Genomic DNA, 18,180 nt, shown 5'->3' with positions numbered 1-18,180 from the left:
CTTTGATTCAAATATAATTGCCCTACATTATTTTGCAAGAATATATCCATCTTGCAATAATCACAGAATTTTACCACAGCTCACTCTTTGTTTTCTTAATTACCAGCTAGTTGCACTTTCAAAATATTCTTGATGCATCACACTGGCTATTTATGCTAGAATGTTATATAAAAATCTAATTTTAGACCAAGTCTTACTGTTAAAGTGTTATATCAAAGTATAGGAATGTGAAAAGTTGACAGAAAAAAAAGAGATGCAGTACAGAAGGCACTCATCATGATTTTTCCCCCCTTGTTTTACTAATTGTAATGTTTTAGCTCTCTTAGTTTGGAGAAAATTAAAATAATTTACTTGTAAGAATGTAATACTGCACCACTGTAAAATGTTCATGTTTCTCATTCTGGGCTGACTGGAACTAAATACAAGCATTGCACTGTTTTTGTAGTTTTCCAACCACCTGTATTCCAGCACTATAACATGCACTTTGGAACCTTGTGTCCTCAGAGCACATTAGGTAAAGGCCAGTAATCATTGTCAAGAACTAAATATTTATAAACAGCACAAAGCTTTTTGCAATCCCAACAAATCTAAAATAAATTTCCTATAATGCAAAAGTGCTCCCTCCAGATGCTTTCAGATTACAATGAACTAAATGCATTAGCTTAAAAAATTCAGCTTTTGTGTGCTCTCTTGCTTTTGCAAATAATTGGGTTGTTCATATAAAGCTTGTAAAATGCTGTGTTACACAACATGGAATTTCATTTGTAATAGAAAACTTAGATCAATTAAGACCTAGATATAAAAATGTCTTTCAAAATCTTTTTGTTTTGTTTTATTTTCCTTTCTAAATGATGTTGGGGTCCTTGAAAGAAAGCAGTATCTTTGGTTTTATAAGGTTCCTTTACTTATGATGCTTGCAAAGATCATAGTCAGGACAAGATAATCCTCCATTTGGCATCCTAATAGTTTCCATTATAACTGACTGACAGAGCTTTACAGTGCAATGAAATATGGTTAAAAATAGGATAAAATTGTTTTCTTCTTCTGGAAAAAAAACAAAACCACAAACTGCAAAAGGTCTTCTTGAAATTTTCCTTGTATTTTGCACTTGAGAAGGATGAACTTCTGATATTTTTCTCTAGGGACAATATTACAAAAAAATAAATCAGCACATAACACTTAGAAATATTGACAGTATAAGTGAGTAATTTTTTACCTTGTATCTCAAATGCTTTTAGATGATACCCATAAATATAATGAAAAGAGAGTAATGAAGACTGCTTTAATTTTGGTCATCTTGAGGTGTCCACTTGTTACAAGGAGGGTTCATGCTATTATTCCCTCATTAATAAAGCACACAGGTCATAATGTAAATGGAAAAAACAAGTCAGTGATTAATTCTTCGGTTCATTTATGCAATTGGTTCCTTTAATGATCTTTGTGGTGCAGTGAAAGGTCTTTTGCCTCCTTCTGTCTCTTCCTCAGATTCTATTGAATTTCTTAAATATGTTGTGCTAGGAAATAACACTTTAGAATTGTAGAGGTTTCCCTCTGCAAGAGGAGAAATATGTTTTTGCTCTCTCAGTAGATTTCTGAGCAATTTAGTTATCTGCAGTTGAGCAAAATTCTCCTGCCTGCTGTTCAGTGGGACTTTTAGCCTGAGGTCATAAGGAATTACGTTTCAAAGATTTTGGTTTCGGTTAACTTAAGTTCTAGATCCAGCAAGATGATATTTTCAATTGCAAATTAATTTTAAAGTCAGATTTCTTTAGTGCTAAAAATTTGTATTGCCATAATAGTATTTTTTATTCTCTTTGTTCTATTTAATAGAAGGGAAAAAATGTCATACCCAGTCTAGGCTAGGTAGAGTAAGGTAAATGAGCAATTTTTTTTCCCCAGGGACTAGGCAGTGGAGGAGAGAAGCCCAGCTAAGCATATGCTTAAATAAGAGTGAGAACAGAAATATATTGTCTAGCAATGTATTAGAAATGTGTCTGCAAACATGAAATGAACTGAAGTCTGAGCTGTTCAGCAAGATGCCAAGAAAACAAGTTTTCCTTGTTCAGCTGAGGAATGTAGTTGGTCTCTTATTTCAACCTGTTTCTTATAGAAGCCAGTCCGATTAATGGATAAAAGAATCTTCCTTTTCTTCACGTCAAATAAATTTATAAATCCCCCATCTCTGCCCTCCTGCACTATAGAGCATCCTGGAATATATTATTTTGGGGCCTACTGCTGTCTGTTATTGTTGACCAAGCTCCTTAAATATGCACAGCCATAGATTCATTGATTTTCAAGAAAAGGTTTGAAATAACCAAATTTTGCTCTGTAATGTATGCACTTTCACTTATTTTATTATTAGTAGAAAAGAAAAGCATTCCAGAACTTTAGGAGTGCTTGAAATAAAGGCAAGACAAACTCTTGCAAAAAATATATTAGCCAAAAGAATGATTGTTCGTAAGTAAAAACAATGTGGCAAAAATTAATCCATTGCCAAGTATTAAAACATGCAATCAATTCCCACTCCAGTTTGAATATAATGTGCGAGGCTTTGATTGTCTGTAACAACACTTTATCAGTGCTACACTGAGAACAGAGAATGTTTCCTTACAGGTGTTTCTCAGTGAACTTGTCAGTCTTCTGTGCTTTTGTTGTAGGAGTCAGAAAAAGTCCTGTACATCCCACTCCCTCCATCACTACTGTTATGTCACAGAGGGTCATATTGGAACAGGTGCTCCTGACATTCTTTTTAATTTCATTCTAGTATATGTATATGTGTGTCACTGTAAAAATTAACTGCCCTATTTCTGCTGTTTTCCTTTGAAATAATAAGTCTTACATAAAACCTTCTCAATAGCTATATGCAAAACCCCTATTGTATTGGTGAACTAATTTTACATAAAATCTTCCAAATGAAGGTAATACAGGGGTGGACAGGACATACTGGCTTAAAGTATGACCTGCTAATCTGGTTCTACAATTTATCAGGAAAAATGAGTCAGAAAGTCATCTTGAGATCAAATCTCAAATAATATTTTCAACAGCTACCATAGAGGAAGAGGCTAACACTACTGTATAAGCACTGTAGAGTTGTGTTTCAATACGAATGCTGTTCAATCAGTCGCTGTATTGAAAATTAATGCTAGTTCATACAAAAAATAAGACTGTAAATTTTCTCCTGCTTTGATAAATTTTGGTCTACTATCAACAGGTAAGTTCCAGCATAGCATGCACACCGTAGCATGACCTTTAGTGTAGTTACAGATTAATGTATCTGACAATGAAAATATCACAAAACCATTTGTGATAGCGTAGATATTGATGTAATAAATCAGCTAATATTTATGTAGCCTTGAGTTTATTTAAAAAAAAAATTAGTACAATACCATGATTTTATTAAATAAATGTGTCAAAGCACATGCGAGAGATTTTCACATACACAGGTTTGTCTTGAAAAAAAATCCTAGTTGTTTCAAGAATCCGTTCAAACTAGAAATGGTGAACAGACAATAATATACACATTTATACACTTATACACATACATACACACACATAATATACAATTAACCTAATCTTATCATATAAGAAAAAGCAGTTAGTAGTGATTGCAGGCAAAATCTACTTGGAATGCGAGAGGGACAGACGTAAAATTTTATTTTGTGAACAAGTATGCACACTGAACTTATTATGCATGGCTTCTGCAAGCATTTTCAGTTATGCTCTGGAGATAATATAAAGGAATATGGTAAATGTAAAGAAAATCCGTGTTTTGATGGGTCACTGACAAGTTTTCTTCTCATTGTAGATACTTCATTGTATAATTTTGTTTTAACAGATTTGCTGACTTCAGCCCAATGAATTGATGTTTTCTGCCTTCACTCTTAGTAATGCACTTAAGTTTGTATTGTTCTTATACTTTTTCCAACTCCAAAACTTTTTTGTTTGAACACAAGGGTACTTAAATTCTAAATCACATTTATTATGTATTTCCACATCATCATGAGTACCTTTTATCAAAGGATTAAGATAACAGTTGTCTTCTAAGATTGCTTATTGCTGTTGATTTGAAAAAAATAAAATCAGATATTAAACTAGAAATTAAATATTAAAATTGAAACCTGGAGATTTAATAACAAAATTTTAAAAGCCAAAAAAATAATAGAAAAAAATCCCTTAATAAGGTAAAACTGAAACAGCATCAAGTGGGCCCAAGTCTTCATGCGTACTGCTTAGGAATACAGTCAAGAGTTTTATATTTTTTAATATACCTATATATAATTTCACCAAAACAAGTCCTGTCTAACTAACCTAGTGACATTCTGTAATGGGATGACTATATTGCTGGACAAGTGAAGGCTTACAGATTAAATTTGTCTGGACTTTTGTAAGGCCTTTCACATGGTCCCCTTTAACATCCTTCTCTCTAAACTAGAGAGGGATGAATTTGATGAGTGGAATAGTAGGTGGATAAGGAGCTTGTTGGATGGTCAGTCCAGAGATTAGTGGACAACAGCTGAAAGTGCCAGTGGACATCATTGATAAGTAGTGTCCCTCAGGGGTCTCTACTGCAACTGGTGCCATTTAATGTCTTCAGTAATGACATAGACAAAGGGATCAAGTGCAGCCTCAGAAAATTTGCAGATGACCCCAAGCTGAGTGGTGTAGCTGACATGTCTGAAGGACAGGATGCCATCCAGAGGGATGTGGATAAACTTGACAAAGGATCCAGGGGAATCTTATGACGTATAACAAGATCAAGTGCAGCTTTTGGTATGTTTATCCCTCAGCCTGACACTGGGGGTTGAGACAACCCCCAGTGTCAGGCTGAGGGATAAACATACCAAAAGCAGCCCTGATGAGAAAGACTTGCTGGTGCTGGTGGATGAGAGGCTGGACATGATACAACAATGTACAGATGCAACCCAAAAAACCAGTTGTTTCCTGGAATGCATCCAAAGCAGCATGGCCAGAAGGGTGAGGGAGGGAATTCTCTCCCTCTGCTCTGGCGAGACCCCGCCTCGCAACTTTGGGTCCCTAACACAGGAAGGACAATGATCTGTGCACACAGATGATTAGAGGAATAGAACACCCCTCCTATGAGGAATGTCTGAGACAATTGATTTTTTCAGCCTGGAGGTGAGAAAGCTTCAGGAAGATCTCATTGCAGCTACAAGAAGGATGAAGAGACACTTTTTTCATGGGCATGTAGTAACACAGCAAGGGGGTAAAGCTTCAAATTGAAAGGTAAATTTATACTAGTTATTAGCAAGAAATTCTTTATTGTGAGCATGATGAGGTACTGGAACAGGTTGCCCAGAGCAATTGTGGAGGGGCCATCTCCGGCAGTGTTCAAGGCCAGGTTGGATGAGACTCTGAGTAAGCTTGTCTAGTGAAACATGTCCCTGCTCATGGAAGAAGCATTGTAAGTAGATGATCTTTCAGGTCACTTCCAACCCAAATTTTTTTTTGGTTTTGTTTTGTTTTATTTTTTAATGAAACACTGTGAATTAAAAGAAGTGGTAAAACCAAAGAATCCCTAAGAGAGTGTCTTGCATTTCTGGATTTAACATTATGGAAATAAGAAATTTTTTTTATATCAGTTCTGTATTTTAGTATTCAAGATGATATTAACCACAGCATGGGCTGTAGTAAGTGAAAAAGATGGAGGTACTGTGAGGCATCCTGGCTCGAAGCACATTAATAAGTTATGAAGCTAAATGCATTTGCATTTATTTTTAAGTATCTTCAATTATCAGTGAGCTATGCTAATAAATATCAATGCAATGATATACCATTGAAGTTTGAAAATATTTATAATGTTTGTCCTGAAATCTTATTGATATAACATTGTTGATAGTATTATCTATTAGATATATCTATTGATATAGAAAGTGGCTCACAGACCAAATTCATAGGCAAGAAACTGAAGGACATAGAAAACAGTGATTTGTAATTTATCTGATTCTTGAATTTATATAGTTATAATTTCACCATGTGGTTCTGCAAAGTTCTCTTGATAGCTTAAAGAACCTAGAAATAACCCACTTTCAGGATAATATTAGTATAGGAGGTAATATAAAGACTGGCCTTTATTGTAGGCCTTCAGGGGTAGATAGGGAAAAGGTCCACTACAGGGTGAATACAGTTTTATAAGTTTAGCAAATTAGCATAATGGACAAAAATCACCAATTAGGAGCCCGAGTTGTGATTTAATTACCCCCGGTTCAACCCTCGGTAAATCATCCCTCCTCAAATGGAAATTAAACTTGGTTTATGCAAATGTGCCTTGGAGAGCTGTTTTTCAGCCTTGGTTCCCAGGAAGCACCATGACAGGATACCTTGTACACCCTGGGGCTTGGAGCTCTGGAATTTGTTTTATCTTTCTGCCTAGGGAAAAGGTAGGGAAGAGTACTGGAACTAGCTATTAATACAATAACAGGCTGTGAATATATGTGTAAAGAAGACAGAGAATATGTAAAAGCAAAAATAGAAAAACCATGGCATCACTCTTAATTCACATGGCTTCTATTGACTGTTTGAGTTAAATATTAGGATGTTAGTCAAAATGATAGAAAACTTTTTTTTCAAATTTCAAAACAAACCGTAAGCTTCTTAAGAAAATTGAAAGCAAAAATAATTAAATATGAACGCTAACTACATTTGCCTTATTTGACCTTGAGTTTTCTCTAGATGATGGGTTAGTTTGGAAAACCATAATATTTTTTAGTTCAGCAAAATTTAAAAGTGTTTTTTGTATGTTCATTCTAATTCAAGTTTACTATTGTCAAGAAATGTTTACTGTAGGAGTAAATAACTTTAAACTATGCATAGAGTCATAACTTTACAAATCCTCTTCCATTTCATAAGTAAAATAGAAGTAAAATTATCAGAAGGAAATTAAGGATGACTTTACTTCCATTCTTTAATTCATATACTTATTTGTAATCGGATAAAATTACTGTGGCTTTTGACTGGCAGCTTTAAACTAAGAGCTCAGTTTGGTTCATATTGTGTGGTTTGTCAGCTGTAGCACCATTTCCCAGAAATGGTTGTACAGGCAAATACATGAGGCTCTGGAAACTGGATATGGCTATAGAAAAAGGTTTTGCTGAAGTTTCTGTTACACTTGACTAGGCAACTTTTTCAAATGCACATGCAGAATGTAACTTCTTCTCTCCAATATTTAATATTATTCCACGTCTAGTGTTCCATAAACTTGTATTTAAAATCAGCTTTGATAAAATTTAGTAAAATGTATACACATTTGATTTTAAAATTCAGTATCTTCTTCTGTGGTCCCACTTAAAATATGAAAACCAAGTTATCTTTCAAGAAACTGCTGGGATTAAGGCTATAGCTTTTATACAGATGTAGTAGGTCTAATGCCAGGAGAAGCAGCTAGGTTGTCACATGCGGGAAGGTAGAAAAAACACTCTCATTCAGTTGCTTCCAATATTTTAATCATTTTTGTTGTTCTTCTCTTAGTATTTTGTAGGTTGGAAAGTCAAATATATTACACTGCCTTTTTTTCTTACAGCAGTATTTGATGTTCACGGCATGTTTTGATCATTCTGATTTTGGCATTAAATGTTGTATATTAGTAAAATGGCAAAAAAGAAGAGCACTATATCAGAGAACAGATCTTAGTGCTCTTTTTGCTAAAGATGTAGAAAACCATTCTCTCTTTAGTTAAATTATGCCTTTGTCATTCTATGGGGTAACATAGAAACATTTATTCAAACTACACTTAGAGTGAAGAAACTCTTTAGTTGCCTCTACTACAGGAGATACATATATAAAAGAGGATGATAGTAACCAAAACCCATAGAAATGTATAATAAAATATCCAAAATAGACTTCTCTGTTATTAGTTTAGTGGAGCACTTTTAAATGAGAGGTGAGATGTTTTTCACTTTTCTACAAATTAATAGATTTCTGCTGGTTCCAAGATATTGACGTCTTTTCATATGACTGTGAGATATAAGGAAAATATTTTAAGAGCTGAGTTGATAATTGGATGCATTTCCTTGAGGAAATCTCACGTTATTAAAATATTTGGGGAAATATTCTTTAAGTTGTATATAGTACATTAAGTGAATCTCATCCCTTGATTTATTTCATGAGTATTTTGCCTTTTCTACCTCTTGTACATTCGGTCAAATTGCTATAAGTATGATAGTTTGAGTCGTGCTAGAGAGGGTTATCCTGAAGCAATGCCTTCTGAACATGCTGAAGGACTCTAAGGGAGCTATGTGTGCAGTTCCATGTCTTTCCTCCTGTTTTGGGATTCTGTGTTGTCTCATCCATCAGCCATGAAAGGCAAAAAAGAATCAATAGGTTTCATATAACTCACAGGATTATGGAAATCAAAGGTCTTAACCATGATTTCCAAAGGTCCCAAAAGAGATTTCACTTTCTGAATTGAGTTTGAACCTTTGTCAGGATGCAGATATTTAAATTATCTGAAAAAATTGTTGGTTTTAACTCTGAAGAGTTCACCTTTTCCTCACCACTTACTTCATAAAATATTGTGATGAATATATAAAGAATTTTATGTAAGACTTAAAAAAAGATTGACAAGAAGAAAATTAACATGAGAAGGGAAAGAGACCTTGAAAATCTAAAATCTCATCTACCTGTTTTAAAAAAAACTTAATTTTTTTAAAGTTTTTTTTTGTTTGGTTTTTTTTTTTGGTGGGTTTTTTTGGGGGGGGTTTTTTGGGTTATTTTTTTAAATCAAGCTAAATAATATGACACGCAGTTTGTAGTTCTTTTCACAACACAGATTTGGTAGGAGTCCAAAGTAGATCTAGTTCTGTGATTTCTTTTGAAGTGGAAACATTTTGCCCACTTAATAGCTTCTGTTTTCTATCAGTATTCTTCTCACTGTATCTCATTCCTATTTATAACTCAAAACTGGTACATTGATGGTACATTTTCTTCATTAAGTTCTTACTTTCAGTCCATTGTGTTATTGAATCTCTGGCTATGATGTGGAGGAAAGGGTCTGGTTTAGGAAGGAAGATTATTTATGGCTCAAGATTTGGGGGTTTTACAGAGTCAAAGAATTTTTTTTTATTTTTCAGAGCTACTTTATTTTAATATTATTAAAAATAACCCCCTGAATAAGTATGAAAAAGTGAAATGAAAGCACAGATCAGATGTCAAAGGATAAATCATTGGTTTAATAAAAGATTGAGCTCAACTGATTTATCTCTTCTCTCTTGGCTGATGACAGAAAATCTTTATGTTCCTAAATTTACTATCCATAGCTTGTAGCTTTTCTATATTTTAAATGCTCTCTTTCAGATCCTTCCCCATTTCAGCTTTCTGGTGATATATAGCTGAAGCTTGGTAACAGCCTTTGTGCATTAGTTTTCTTATTTTCTAGTATATGTGTGTTAAATTTTTCTTGGTACAAGTTTTCTGTGATATACTAACATTATTATTTTTCTTTCAAAAGCTTAAAAAAAGTAATAGGATAAAAAGTATTAATACATTTTCTCAGTGTTAACCCTAGGCAATAGTAAAAGTATAAATGGATACGTATGCTTTCTATGGGAGTGAGCCACACATGATGCAATATTATGCTACTACCATCTTTCCTGTGAGTGTAAGTTAGGATGAGCAATGACAGGATTGTTCAGCTTGAGGGTGATAGGGTGAGGAATCACATATAGTGAAAATACAAATCAAATGGTCAGTTCCCAATGCAATTAACTTTATCCTTCTAGATGGGGATTAGAGCAGAATTGGACATTGTCAGGATGCTAATGGGGCCCTAAGAATTGAGCTCTGTTTGAGAATACATGGTCATATTACTTTTTGGCTTTTTTTTCTAATCTCTGTCCTTGGTGCAAGGAAAATTTCTCCTCCTTCAAAATTTACACCTTCTTTGTGGTCGAGCTTAATTACTCAGAGTTGGTAACTGTTTTTTGCTACAAGCCACTAAAAGAATCAGAGACATTTTGCTTATAACTAGATGGTAACCTGAGTTGTTCTTTATTAAATTACTACAAAAGTATTACAAAATTGCATAGTAATCAGTTTTACTGAATTTTCTTTTAAAATTAGAATACATATATTTTGTGCAATGCTTCATTTCTCTGATAAGGGGACATTTAATTCTCAGAGGCAGGGTGCTGTAGGATACCCACATGCCCATGCACTCTGAAAAAGACCCCATGATTTTTTCATTTTACATATCTAGTTACAAGGTATGTGAGAAATATCAGTAAATATGTTATTTAATAAGTGTCCTTAAACAAAACCTAGGCATGAGTCATCACCTGCCATGTCTCTTTGCTCTGAGAAATAATTTGAGCATTAATGATATTTTCAGTATGGAAATTGCTGACTTTGTAAGTGATGAAAACTTTCAAGGTGGAAAAACAAAAACCCCTCATTTTTTACATCGAGCAAAGTGCCTGTAAACAGATGATTTATGGCTTGTTATGTGACCTGTCTCACTAATAATGAAATATTCAAATACCATAACCTTTCCCATCTGTTCAGTAAGGAACTGTAACTTGGTGTTTGGCATCTGATCTTTTCAGCAATTAAACTCACTCTTTACATAAGTTACACAAGTGATGATGATATGTTAGAGGCCAATAATTTGGCCTTTATATTTTCAAGTGATTCAGTTAAAGTAATGCACACAGATGCAGTTGGATCCCCTTCCCAGCATAATGTAAAGTTTACAGGCCTTTGTGATCTTGAAGATCTAAGACAGGAGGACAAACTGGGCTCTTACTTTCCAAATATTTAAATCAGCCTTAATCAGATGATGGAAATCTCCTCATTCAGCACTTAATATTGACTGCCATCCAAAATTGCCTATAAGAAGATAAGAAATGCAGCTTTGCAAATTTATCGATATTTCATTAGAATCTGTGAGCTTACCTTCAATTATTGATCTAGTCTGATATTTCTATAAATTTTCCTCATTCTTCAAAGGTTTATACTGCACATTAATTCTTGAAATTTTCCGCAGTAAAATGGAAGTAGAGCTTTCTCAATGGATTGCAGAAAAATTAGTTTTTTAACAAGTTGAAATTGTGACTTGTACTCAGAAATCTCAAGAATTTAAAACATTTCTTCTTCCAATCTCCCAAATAAATTTTCTGTGTAAGTTTGGTACACTGTACAGAGCTTCATCTGTATACTAATCTTAGGCTAAGAAATATCTCAACAAGGCGGCTTAGTGTTCAGCTTTCCTTTAAAATACATGCTACAATATAAAATATAGAGCAACAATTTTATAATTCATGTTGGAATCCTTTCTCATTTAAAAGATAAATAGAGATAAACAAAACATTGGCTAGAGATAAACAGACCTCTTATAGACCTGTTTCTATAGGTGGTTTATGTGTTTGAGCGCAAGGATTTTTTTTGGCAGAGTGGAGGAAAGAGGATGCCTTGTTAATGACTCTTGACTGACCCTTCAATACTGAGATTTTGCTTCCCTGTTACTGCTCTGGGTTTCTTTTTATAGCAGAAAATTCTCTCTGGAGACCTAACCTCACTGCTGATGCCTTTGACACCTTTTCTTTTTTTTTTTGCATAACTTTGAGGAATAAAATTATGTTTCTCCCAGAATGCTAGTACTCACCATTTAACACCAGCTGGTTTTATTTTTATTTTATTTAAGTTTTTTTTGTTTTGTTCTTTAGAGGTGTTTGTTTGTTTGTTTTATTTCTGATATTTGTAGAGCTAATTTTGTTTACCATTTATTTGCTTCCTTTATTTTTTCTTTGTGTGGGCTCCTTTATCGAAACTTTTGTCTTTATTCAAATTTATCCATATTTGTGATATCTGACAGTATCATATAACAAAAGAGTTATAGAATTTTACTTATTTTTTGTCATTTGAAGGAGCTGCTGTAATGTCTTTGTCATCAACTTCATATTTGTCCAGCTGTTCCTTTATAACTGGTCTGCTCTTAGCATACTTTGACCTTTCCTACACTTGGCTCTTTCACATATGCTGATATCCTAAAGAAATGATCTAAATATTCCTTTGAGAACTTAGAAGTTTCAGTGTATTTAAAAATATAATTTCAAATTAATTTAGAAAATTTTGGGAGTGGTGTACACAGATGTTGTTTTGGCTGTAGGAACTAGACCACATGGACTTTGTCTAACCTGATACTGCCAAGCTCTGGTCTTGTTAATTTTCTATGCAGAAAATATTAGGATTTTTTTCCACTTGAATCAGAAGTAAGAATGATAAATATATTAGTTTTTGATAGAAATGTATTTATCGGCATTGCTGTGAAATTATTATTTGCAAATTGACTCTCATTTTTATGTTACTTTTCTGTTTTACAGGTCTTTTCATGTGATTTGTAGCTATGGTGAGAAGGTTTGGAATTTACTCTTTCATTTTGACTCCTTTGTAAAGTTATCATTAGTTTTTACTAATTCAGTTTCACAGATCAAACCAAGTATTCGTGTAATTACAAAATGTTCTTTTTTCCCCCCAAGTAACTTTGTAATTCTGAATCAGACTTTGTCTCTTGGGAGAGAAAGATATGTTAATAAAACAAAACTTACTCATTTTTCTCATGTTTCTGAAATGTGTAAATGACATTGAGCTTTAAAAACTAGTGCTTTGATTCTGTAGTTATATACAATACATCAGAAAAGAAAGAAAAGGAAGGAGAGTTGAGACACTTTAAAAAATACAATTACAGACAGATCTGGAAGTGCTGATTTTGGCTAGGGCACAGTTAATTTTCTTCTCAGTAGCTACTATAGGGCTATATTATAGACTTGTGCTGAAAAGAAGGATGTTTCTGTTACTGCTGAGGAGGGCTTACATTGAGTCAAAACCTTTACTCCTTCTCACTCCATCCCTCCAGTGAGGATGCTGAGGAAGTTGATAGGGGATTTAACCAGGACAGCTGACCAAAACTGACTGAAGGAATATTCTAGACCACATGGCATCATGTTCAGCATATAGAGCTGGGGGAAAAAGAAGGAGAAGGGGGATGTTTGAAGTGATGATGTTTGTCTTCCTAAGTCAACATTACACATGATGGAAAGCCATGGTTTCCTAGAGATGATCAAAGACCTGCCTGCCCATGGGAAGTGGTGAATGAATTCTTTGCTTTGCTTTGCTTATTAAACTGTATTTTGCTCCACCCACAAGCTTTCTCATTTTTATTCTTATTATTCTCTGTCCCATCCCATCAGGGAAGTTGTTGGTAACTCCCTGTGTGTGGAGACACGAGGCTTGACTCCATTTTCTCAGAAGGCTGATTTATTATCTTATATATTGTATTAAAATACTACATTAAAACTATACTAAAAGAAAGAGAGAAAGAATGATCAGAAGGCTGGAAAGAACAGGAATAGAATAGAATGCATAACAAAATCCTGTGACTGCTCACAGCCTTGGCACAGGTGGCTGTGATTGGTCATCAAGTCAGAACAATCCACATGGACCAATGGAAGATGCACCTGTTGCATTTCCCAACAGCAGATAGTTATTGTTTACATTTCTTTCCTGAGGCCCTCAGCTCTCAGGAGGGAAAAATCCTAGCAGTGGATTTTTCATAAAATATCACGGTGACAGGAAGGGTCAGTCAGTTGCTCTCTAGTTCTTAGTTGATGTTTGGGGTTACACCATGACAGCAATGTAAGGAAATGATTTAGTTAGTTTTAAATGTGTAAATCGTATCTTGTAATGATATTTATTGGTATGAATTCTTTGAATCATGAAAGAAATTGGATGAGTAAGTGACAATACAATCATGAAGAGGAAGATAACACTCTGGTGGCATAACAAATTTATCCAAAGATATGCTGATACATCTGTTCGTTTGTATGTCAGTTTTTGGGGGCTTTGAGGAATATTTGCAGTTGAAATGTTGGCACTGGGTATCAAACATAACAAAAAAAAACCCCAATATCTCTGTACAGTGTCTAATAAGTCCTGAAATCTGTTTCTCCACGCAATTGCTTCATAAATTATACTTAGGCATATTTAAATGATTTCACACACCTCTTGCTAGGGTAGTCATGAATCACTTGGAGTGTCAAAATTCTGCAGTGAAGTGTTTGCAGAAGTAAGATAATCATTCCTGATTAAGCTTTCAAACTTGATGTTCATATTCTTTTTGGTACAAATGTTTTTATCTCCAAACAGAAGAGTTCATTTTTAAAACATACTCTTGACTTTTTCCCCTTAAGTCATGAAATCACTTTTATTTATATCTTTTCTTTTACACTAACCATTCTACAGTGTTTAGATATTAATAAAGACACAATGCAACTAACTGTGAACTATGAAGTGTCCTTAGCCTGCAAGTCTGTACTGTAATATTTTGAACCCTGATGAGGGAAAGATATTTTTGTTTCTGTAATTAAATGTATATTCATTATGAAAACTCCTGGCATGAGGACAATACAGATAATCTGGAACTCATTTTTAAACAGATTCTTAGAAATAAGCAAAAGAAAACCAGAAAACTAAAGCATGTCCCTGCAATATAATATTCAAGCTAGCAAGTGTGATAAAGTAAAACCAATAGTCGTTTTAATACTGTGTGGGGAAGTAATACCTTTGATTCTTATGCAAACATCTCATTCTCATATGAATATCCATAATCTTAGAAAGACCTATCAAAGAAAAATACCCAAGGGTATGTATGTGAAGCTTTTTAAGAATCTAAATATGCTAATTGAATGCTTCTGCAGTTCTATTAAGCTAAACAATTCTGCGTTAATTACACATAATTCTGTGTAGGCTAATTTTTTATATCAAATAAAATTACCATGTTTACATTAAAATAGGAAATATCTATGCTGTAGCTAAAATTCCATAATTGTGTTTTGAGATATATGAGTGCAAGCAAATTTTATATTTAAAACAAATCTATACAAAAAGTTCCAAATAAAAAGTTCTACTGTTGATATTGGTGGAAGCAAATGTAGGGCCTAAGATAAGTGATCAATTATGACAAACTCAAATTTTTCCATTTCATACCTTGGATTTTTAAATGCTATTCCAAAGCAGAGATAATTTCCTATTGAAATAAAACCTGCATGAACTTGATTCTTCTGCAATCTTTATTTCTCTCAGCAACTTATGTTAGTTCTTGTTTTCTAAGATAATTTCTCCAGTGATTTTAACCACATACGAGTATTCATTCAAATATGTGGTTTTTTTCCTGAACTTGTAGATTTTGTCATCAGTGTGTTTTTCATTATATGGATAGAGAAGCATTAAAATAGGTAATGTCATAACTGAATGAAGGGAGGTTGATTTCTGGGAAGTAAAAGGGGACAACAAAAAAGGAGTTCTTATGTCAAGATGATGTGTAGATTTGTCTCAGGTTAGGTTGAATTATTCTTTTCAACATATAATAGCTCTCAACAAAAGCTTAATTATTTTAAGTTTAGGGGAAGGTAACTTATAACAAGAACATCATATTTTACAAATTATGTTCATTGAGGATTCGTCTTTGAAGTGTATCATCTCTGTGCTCTTTCAGTTGGAAATCAGGTTTATGCCATGAATGCAAAAATAAATAAAATTAAATAATACTAATATTAATAAAATTAAATAAATAAAATTAATTAAATAAAATTAAATAAATATTACTGTACAAAAACTTTATGGGTAAGGGGTTAAATTAAAGCCTCCAAAATCTATGCTTCCTTACCTATGTCCCCCAAATACTGACAATGCTTTGTTTATTTCAGTTATAGATTTCCTACTTCATACTGCTCCATTATGTGGGGTTTTTCTCCTATCAATTTGTAGTTAATTTGTAGTTACTGATTCAAATCTGGACATAAGCCTTTTTTTTTCCCCAGAAGTTGCTAGAAACTGTTTGTTTCCAATTTTGTGATTTTCTGTTAAGACTTTCTTCTAACTTAGGTAAAATTTCAATAATAATTATTGTCATCTTATGTATGCTATGTGGGGTAGCAAAGATAGAAAACCATCTGTTAATGTGAGCAAAGATAGAATGATCTAGTAGGAAGTATGTATGTACACAAATTCATCATACCAGTACCTAATTCTGTAAAACATAAAGTTTCAATCAGAATACACCTGGAATGTCATATCTGTTGCAAAATTGGTTTTTTTTTTTTTTTTTTTTTTTGTTTTAATACTGAATTGAAAAGCTACTGAATTGCTATATAGCAGCAGACTATGCAATGATTTGAATTGCAATTAAATGGAAGAAATTTTGGACATAGTGTACAGAAATTTTGGGGAAATGTTTTGTTTATTCCAAAAATAAATAATAAAAGCCTTAATGCGGTGTATTGAAAAATAATTTTATTTAGGAAAATGTTCTGGCTTATAGGTTTTTAACAGACATAAGCGAACACCTACAGCCTTGTTTCTGTAAGTGGTGTAAGAGAAGCTTAGCATAGACATCTGATGCTTATGGGAAATAGTGTTGATATGTTGTCAAAATGTTAAGAACCACTCAACCAAGCTACAGAAATAGTAGTACATAACTATCCATCTCTGGAGTATTATCTGAGGTAAAAGCATCTATAGAAATCGTATGTGTCATTTTCTGTATAAATGGATGGATTTGATCTTTCACCCACTGTAATTCAGGTATTATTTTTCAATTACATTCTCTGAGAGTTGTAAAGGAGACAAAGTAATTGAGATTAGTGGATAATTAGATAATTCAGTAGCACATAAACAAGACCAAAAAGTAATCTCTGGGGAATTAGTGGTTTTGTGGTTCAACTTAATGTGTATGTGAGCCTTGGGTATGATGACCTGATCCCTTTGTTGCCCGTCTCCATATGGGGAACCATTAATTTGAGGCCCCCAGATAACATGATAATTAGCTGTGGGGCTATACACATATATTCCTAATAAATTATCTCCTCTATATTGGCCCTCATCAAAAGAATAATTGTCTTTTAAAAAAATCCACTTTTTGCAAAATTCAGTACCATTATCAGATCACACAAAATCTGAGTATTTGGAGTTGAAAGGAACCTCTGGAGACAGGTTCCAGTCCAAACCCCATAGTAAAGCCAGTCCACCTCGAGCAAATTGTACATGATTGTGTCCAGGTGGGCTTTGATATCTCCAGAGAAGGAGATTCCACAACCTTTTTGGTCAGTCTGTTCTGGTGCTGTGTCATCCTAAAAGTAAAGATGACTATCCTCGTATTCAGAACTTTTAGTGTTTCTGTTTCTTCCTCTTCCTCTTCCTCTTATTGTGTTGTCAGTCACCACTAAGGAGAGTCTGACCCCATCCTCATAGCACTCTTAAGATATTTTTATGCTCATGTTTATGTGCTCTTGTTTAGTTAAGTTATGCTCTCAGTTACAAAAAATCCTGTCCATTGGTATTGTAGGAAAATTAACTGTCCATTGCTTTAATCTCTGGCTAGATTATTTTTGTGCCAAAGAGAAAGCAGATTATGTCAAGAGAATCTCAGATTTAATTTAAGGGCCTTAAAAGAAATTTTCATCCTAGTCAGAATATGACAGGTCCAAGACAGAAGAATAGACACACTGCTGCCAAGGCAGACAAAAATGTATTGGTATTTATAATGTATTCTCATTAAATCAGGAGGCATCAGGGCTTAATAGACTTGGAGTGTAATTGAGTCCAACCAGCTGTCTGGAAAACCTCTGTGTTGTGCATCTGTTCAAATACGATTTTTCCACCTTTGTGCCTCATCCATGTTTTGTTTTTTTTTTTTAATGTATTTCTATTTGAAAATTTGACAAACTGTAATCAGGAAAATGTGTAAAAAGTATGCAGACAGAGAAAGGAAAGGGATAATTAATTTTATTGAACTGGTAAAACAGAGAATCATGTAAACTGGAATAGGTAAACTACAGCAAACTGTACTGTGACAAACATGTACATGATATAGGAAAGACCTATGTGAGTCCCTTACATTTTCTTTCTCATTATTTGCACTCTTTTTATGCATTCCTTCCCAAAAGAGATATGCAAATGAAATATTTTAATAATACTTCAAAAATCTTTTAAGCTTTGGTTCAGTTATGTGTAATATTTCTAGTGTTATTTATTGACTGCAACAATCGGGCTATAATTAATATATCTGCTAAGCTGAAAAAACATTTCAGAAATTCATTTACATACTATTTACCATTTGTCTTTTGATGATTTATCTGTTGATTTTCATTCTAACAGTAGCTGCTGGAAGATCTC

At 33.6% G+C, this 18,180-nt stretch overlaps 1 long non-coding RNA gene across 2 annotated transcripts; it reads left to right on the top strand.

Annotated features, from left to right (window-relative positions):
* The first annotated feature begins 2,779 nt into the window (after positions 1–2,779).
* LOC135288489 (uncharacterized) lies at positions 2,780–17,668 on the top strand. 2 transcript variants are annotated; one of them, XR_010351553.1, is made up of 4 exons: positions 2,780–2,918; positions 5,130–5,244; positions 12,333–12,358; positions 12,866–17,668. It is a non-coding gene; the product is annotated as an uncharacterized LOC135288489 (long non-coding RNA). The 2 variants fall into 2 exon arrangements; XR_010351552.1 differs by lacking the exon at positions 12,866–17,668 and having other exon boundaries at positions 12,333–12,569.
* The last annotated feature ends 512 nt before the right edge of the window (positions 17,669–18,180 follow it).

The sequence above is a fragment of the Passer domesticus genome, chromosome 1 (genome assembly GCF_036417665.1).
Source record: "Passer domesticus isolate bPasDom1 chromosome 1, bPasDom1.hap1, whole genome shotgun sequence".
In the NCBI taxonomy this organism is placed as follows: Eukaryota; Metazoa; Chordata; class Aves; order Passeriformes; family Passeridae; genus Passer; species Passer domesticus.
The sequence above is the reverse complement of the archived record's forward strand: the minus strand, read 5'-3'. Positions and strand labels throughout refer to the sequence as shown.